This window comes from Triticum aestivum, chromosome 3B, assembly GCF_018294505.1.
Source record: "Triticum aestivum cultivar Chinese Spring chromosome 3B, IWGSC CS RefSeq v2.1, whole genome shotgun sequence".
NCBI classification, from domain to species: domain Eukaryota; kingdom Viridiplantae; phylum Streptophyta; class Magnoliopsida; order Poales; family Poaceae; genus Triticum; species Triticum aestivum.
In genome coordinates this window covers 609714283-609721221 of record NC_057801.1, presented here as the reverse complement: position 1 = coordinate 609721221, position 6939 = coordinate 609714283, and the positions used below count along the sequence as shown (strand labels likewise).

General features: G+C 41.8%; 1 pseudogene; it reads left to right on the top strand.

Annotated features, from left to right (window-relative positions):
• The first annotated feature begins 1826 nt into the window (after positions 1 to 1826).
• On the top strand, positions 1827 to 2658 carry LOC123067627 (glucuronoxylan 4-O-methyltransferase 3-like; annotated as a pseudogene).
• The last annotated feature ends 4281 nt before the right edge of the window (positions 2659 to 6939 follow it).

Sequence of the window (6939 nt, the reverse complement as noted above, 5' to 3'; positions counted from 1 at the left end):
TACTCAATCAAATGTTTGGCACTACTTTCCATCAGTTTTCATTAATCAAACAGTATAGCGTACAAACCCGGCATAAAAAAAATTCAAATCTCAAGAAAATGTGCTTCACTCTCTCGGTCTTATACAGACTTCCGAGTAATAGAAGTACACAGTGACACTAATATTATTATATCAGCCAAGGTTTCAAGATTAGACAAAAAAAGTACCTTGAGTTATTGAAGGCACAAATTATTAGTTTTGGGAACCCTTGGATTGAGAATTATATTTGTGGCCCATTGATCATGTGGATGGAATAAGATGGACATGACACACACTGAAGTAATTCTCAGGTAAATTTCGGGTAAAAAATAACTCTTAATCTTCATATAAATTAGATAGAAGGAAATATCATGAAGATGTATGCAGAATTGCAGACATATGTTCTCACTTAGCAAAATAAGCAATGAAATTCAGAGTCAACTTTGGTGACAGCCCATATTGTAGTATACAGATAAAGTAATTAGTCTCATGTTCTAGTATAGAAAATAAAGTAATCTTCAAAACTGATGTGCCTCCCTTATCCCAGGAACTGCATTTGACAAGATAATTAGTAAAAGAATCAAGCAGATTTTTTCTGGTGAAATAAGATGCATTTGCATGCTTAGATGAACCCTTCATGTTTAATTCAATCGTGCATCATGTTTTCTGCTAACCCTGCTACATCCCTTGTCAAAGTTTCAACTTTATTAAAGGAAAATAGTTTAAACTCTGAAAGAGGACATGAAGTACCATTGTTTCCACCAGAACATTAATATATGTTAGGCATAATTTCGCATAAAAGAGTGAGAAAAATGGTTTCTTGTTCACTATAAAATATGAGCCTGAAAACCATTAGAGTACCAGGGTCCCCTTAAACATTCTGGTGCTTCTGTTATGCTAACTGTACATGTTTTGTTTCTGTATCAGTACTGTTATTACATCTGTAGCATGTGACATGCTTTCACTATTCTGATGTTGCTCCTATCCTCAATTTTTTTAGTAAATTTCATTTGTAAATAAACCCAACAGTCATAAAAAAACTGAAAGATTGAAAGACACGTATAAAGATGATCTTATAAAACTTGTTCAAAGTTTTCCTCCTAGCATCATTTTCTCTTAACTCGGTAAAATATGTTTCCAGTTGTACACATATGGTGCCAGCAGTGTGAATACTTTAAGACGGAATGATAAAATCACAAGTGCTGCTACATCTAATCCTACAAAAACAATTCAAGACATGTTTGTACTGAATATGTTAAATGACAATACCAAGAGCATACCAATTTATCAAGAAGGGTGGTGAATTGTGAGCAGAACATGCTAGAAAGACAAAACCTTTAAGATGTCCCTTTGAACATGAGATGTGGATCGTTTGTATTTACTGAATAGGTTCTGCTCCTGCCATTTACCTAACAAATTATTCAAGTTCACCAGTTGCATAAAAAAATTAAGTTAAGATGTCATATGTTAAGTTACTCATAGGGAATACAAATGTGCATCCCAAGCTCAAAGGTGCGGCACAGAAGATTTCCTTCACTCATAGTCACACAAGTTTTACAGAATTCATACAAACAATTGGTCGAATGGCAATCTCATTGAACGAGACATTGTCAGACACAATCATAGGCACAGAACAAACTCACCTACATCTATTTCTCTGAAATAGCAAAGACATCCAAAATCCCACAAAACAATTCCACCATATTGCCCAATGCCATGCAGCAGCCATCGCCACTACCTGCCCCAGCACAACCAGCAACAAAAGTAGCACATACATACCTGGCCTTCGTCTCTGATTGATGTGCAGGATGCACCTAGGCTGTGTCTCGGACCACCACCTCCTCGCTCTTCACCTCTGGTCCACGGACGGCCTCAACGCTAAGGATTTCCCGCTGCTCCGCTCCGTCGTGGCCGCGCGCGCGTCTAGCAGGCTGCTTGTGTTCGGACTCTCGCCATAACTCCTCGCGCTTGCCGCGGTCAACTCTGGGCAGGGTGCTGCCACCGCCTTCGTCGAAGATGCAGACAGCGTGCGGGTTGTGCTCGTTGGGCGTGGCCCTAGCGTCTCGGCGGCCGTCTAGCGGGCAAGGTACCCCGACCCGTCTGGAGGCGTGGGCGGTGTTGCGGCGCGCGAGGTCGAGCCCGGTGTGCTGACGCCTGACGGGGACGGTGCGCAAGTTGGGCTGCCGGCTGGCGCTGACCTCTTTGCCGCCGGAGGTGCTTGACGTGAGGTGGGATGTGGTCGTCGGCGGCGTGCCGAGCAGGGCAGGTCCCGGGGAGCCGGGGCGGATGGGCGCCATATACACGACGACCGCACTCACGTGCGTGACGGGGGGCAAAGCGGTGGACGTGGCGGTGCACAAGTTGAACCAGACGACGGGAAGATCTGACGTCACAGCCAATCTTCTCCACCCAGGGGCGCCATGGCTACCGGCCGACGAGTGCCTCACCGCGGCTGCTGGCCAACAAGGACAGAGGAGCACGGGTGCTGGGATGGAGACGCACCTAAAGGGGGGGCCTGGGACACCGGAGGCGGAGGAGAGGCTGAGAGGGTCGGAGGCGGAGGGGAGAGCCGGACCACCGACGAGCTCGCTGATGAGAGCCCAGCCGAAGGTATCCCCCTTCGACCTTCTCTGCCACTAGCAGGATAAGATGAACAAAGGAGCGCGGGTGGAATTCTAATAAATTCAGGGGTCAATTTGTAAAATCAAAACGTTTTTCCAAATACACTTAAATCGGGACCGCAGGTTGATTTCCTGAAAACTGTGGGGCTTTTCTGCAAAACATGCGACGACGGACGACCAGAAGCAATCGGTGGTTTATTAGTAGGAAAAGATTAGTAGACGTCAAGAAATGCCTATGAACTATTCACATTGAACCATTTGATGTTTGAGTCTTTGATTATATGGGACCTTTTCCTTCCTCTAATGGGTATACACATATTTTAGTTGCTGTTGATTACGTTACTAAGTGGGTAGAAGCTATTCCAACTAGTAGTGCTGATCATAACACTTCTATTAATATGCTTAAAGAAGTTATTTTACCGAGGTGTGGAGTCCCTAGATATTTAATAACTGATGGTGGTTCACATTTTATTCATGGTGCTTTTCGTAAAATGCTTGCTAAGTATGATATTAATCATAGATTTGCATCTCCATACCACCCCCAGTCTAGTGGTCAAGTAGAATTGAGTAATAGAGAGATTAAATTAATCTGGCAAAAGGCTGTTAATAGATCTAGAAAGAATTGGTCCAAGAAACTTGATGATGCATTATGGGCCTATAGAATTGCATATAAAAATCCTATGGGTATGTCTCCGTATAAAATGGTTTATGGAAAAACATGTCACTTACCTATCGAACTAGAACATAAGGCATATTGGGCTATCAAAGAGCTCAATTATGATTTCAAACTTGCCGGTGAGAAGAGGCTATTTGACATTAGCTCACTTGATGAATGGAGAACACAGGCCTATGAGAACGCCAAATTGTTTAAAGAAAAAGTTAAAATATGGCATGACAAAAGGATACAAAAGCGTGAGCTTAATGTAGGTGATTATGTTTTGCTATACAACTCTCGTTTAAGATTTTTTGCAGGAAAATTTCTCTCTAAATGGGAATGTCCTTACGTTATCGAGGAGGTCTATCGTTTCGGTGCCATAAAAATCAACAACACCGAAGGCACAAATCCGAAGGTGGTGAACGGTCAAAGAATCAAACATTATATCTCAGGTAATCCCACAAATATTGAAACCAATGTTATTGACACTGTAACCCCAGAGAGTACATAAGGGACACTTTCCACAATGTTTCAGACTCCGAAAAGGAATAGGTATGTGCTACGGTAAGTAAAGCGACTCCAAAACTGCTCAAATAGCAATTTTTCTCCGTTTTGGAATATTTAAAAAATTAGGAAGATAAGAAGCAGTCCTAAGGAGACACGAGGCATCCACGAGGGTGGAGGATGCGCCCTACCCCCTGGGCGTGCCCCCTGCCTTGTGGACACCTCGTGTGCCCTCTGGACTCTGTTTTATTGCATGATACTTCTTTTACTGAGTAAAAATTTATTATATAATCTGCCGAAGGTTTTGACCGCCATACTACGATGAGATCCTCTGTTTTTATTTTGAGCTGTTTTCTGCCAGAGTTTCTCAAGGCCAGGCATCATGTCGTCCCCCTCCTCCAACAATGTGGGTGACGATGCTTCTTTCAACCCTACTAAGATCAAGGAAGGTGATAAGATCGGGGAAATCGGGGAAATCAAGGATGGTGATAAGATCAAGGAAGCCGCGGAGGAGCAAGTTCCGGCAGTAGATGAAGAAGGCTTCTTTCAATCCTACTACAATCATCTTACCTCTACTGAAATTGAAGCTTTCAAGATGATTGAGCTAGTTCGCATACAAAACAAGTATCTCACTCACACGTGAAAATATTTTGTTGCAACAGCATATCACCGCACTCAAGGGCATTATCCGCAAGGGTGAGGATCTCCTATGCTCGATGTGCGACACCCCGTCATCAACAACTCCATCATCACCACTTCCGAAGAAAGAGACATAAATACATGGGTATGGGCACTCCCCTTGGCAACTGCCAAGCTTGGGGGAGGTGCCCCGATATCGTATCAGCATCATACTTCTATCTTTACCATTTTTCTCAGTTCGATCCTTTTGGTTATATCTTGATCTAGTAGAATAAAGTTTTAGTTTGATCTAGCTTTGAGTTTTGTGTTGCCTATCTATGTAATCGAGTCCGTGAGCTATATATAATAAAGATTAGTTTTTAGTCGAGGACTTTGCTATCTTGCTATGATCTTGAGGGAAGAAAAGAAAAAATAAAAAGAAATAAAAAGATCATATTGATCTTATGGAAAATAATGACTTCACATATAAAGAGTATGATGAATAAAAGTTGTTGAGAGTTGACAAACATAGTTTTGGTCATTGTTGCAATTAATAGGAAGTAATAAAGAAAGAGAGGTTTTCACATACAAATACACTATCTTGGACATCTTTTATGATTGTGTGCACTCATTAAAATATGACATGCTAAAAAGTTGATGTTGGACAAGGAAGGCAACGTAATGAGCTATGTTTTCTTATATCCGAAATTAATTATATTGTCATGGATCATCCAACATGTTGAGCTTGCCTTTCCCCCTCATGCTAGCCAAATTCTTTGCACCAAGTAGAGATACTACTTGTGCTTCCAAACATCCCTAAACCCAGTTTTGCCATGAGAGTCAACCATATCTACCTATGGATTGAGTAAGATCCTTCAAGTAAGTTGTCATCGGTGCAAGCAATAAAAATTGCTCTCTAAATATGTATGATCTATTAGTGTGAAGAAAATAATCTTTATATGAGCTTGTGATATGGAAGAAATAAAAGCGACGGACTGCGTAATAAAGATCCCTATGACAAGTGGCAATATAAAGTGACATTCTTTTGCATTAAGATTTTGTGCATCCAACCATAAAAGCGCATGATAATCTCTGCGTCCCTATGCGAAGGGCCTATCTTTTATTTTAACCTTCTACCCTTATACAAGAGTCATGGTGATCTTCACCTTTAGTTTTTACACTTTATCCTTTGACAAGCACTATGTGTTGGAAAGATCCTGATATATATATCCACTTGGATGTAGATTTTCATAAAGTATTATTGTTGACATTACCCCTTGAGGTAAAAGGTTGGGAGGCAAAACTGTAAGCCCCTATCTTTCTCTGTGTACGATTGCAACTTCATACCCATAAGTATTGCGTGAGTGTTAGCAATTGTGAAAGACTAAATGATAGTTGAGTATGTGGACTTGCTAAAAAGCTCTTATATTGACTCTTTCCGAAGTTATGATAAATTGCAATTGCTTCAATGACTGAGATTATAGTTTGCTAGTTTTCAATGAAGTTTCTGATTCATACTTTACATTGTGAATAGGTTGTTACTTTAGGATAAGAAATCATATGACAACATATATGTTGTTGTTCCAAGAATTATCATGATGCCCTCATGTCGATATTTTATTTTATCGACACCTCTATCTCAAAACATGTGGACATATTTTTCGATATCGCCTTTCGCTTGAGGACGAGCGAGGTCTATGCTTGGGGGAGTTGATACGTCCATTTTGCATCATGCTTTTATATCGATATTTATTGCATTATGGGCTGTTACTACACATTATGTCACAATACTTATGCCTTTTCTCTCTTATTTTACAAGGTTTACATGAAGAGGGAGAATGCCGACAGCTGGAATTCTAGGCTGGAAAAAGGAGCAAATATTAGAGACCTATTCTGCACAACTCCAAAAGTCCTGAAACTCCACGAAAGTCAGTTTTGGAATATATTAAAAATATTGGGCGAAGAAAGCACCAGAGGGGGGCCACCCAGCAGCCACGAGGGTGGAGGGCTCGCCCCCTGCCTCGTGGGCCACCAGGAAGGCCCCCGATGCCCATCTTCTACTATCTAGAGTCTTTTGCCCTGGAAAAGATCATAAGGAAGTTTTCGGGACGAAGCGTCGCCGTCTCGAGGCGGAACCTTGGCGGAACCAATCTAGGGCTCCGGCGGAGCTCTTCTGCCGGGGAAACATCCATCCGGGAGGGGGAAATCATTGCCATCGTCATCACCATCGATCCTCTCATCGAGAGGGGGTCAATCTCCATCAACATCTTGACCAACACCATCTCCTCTCAAACCCTAGTTCATCTCTTGTATTCGATCTTTGTCTCAAAACCTCATATTGGTACCTGTGGGTTGCTAGTAGTGTTGATTAGTCCTTGTAGTTGATGCTAGTTGGTTTATCGGTGGAAGATCATATGTTTAGATCCTTTATGAATATGAATACCCCTCTGATTATGAACATGAATATGATTTGTGAGTAGTTACGTTTGTTCCCACTACAACAGGAACTCCCCTTCAACAACG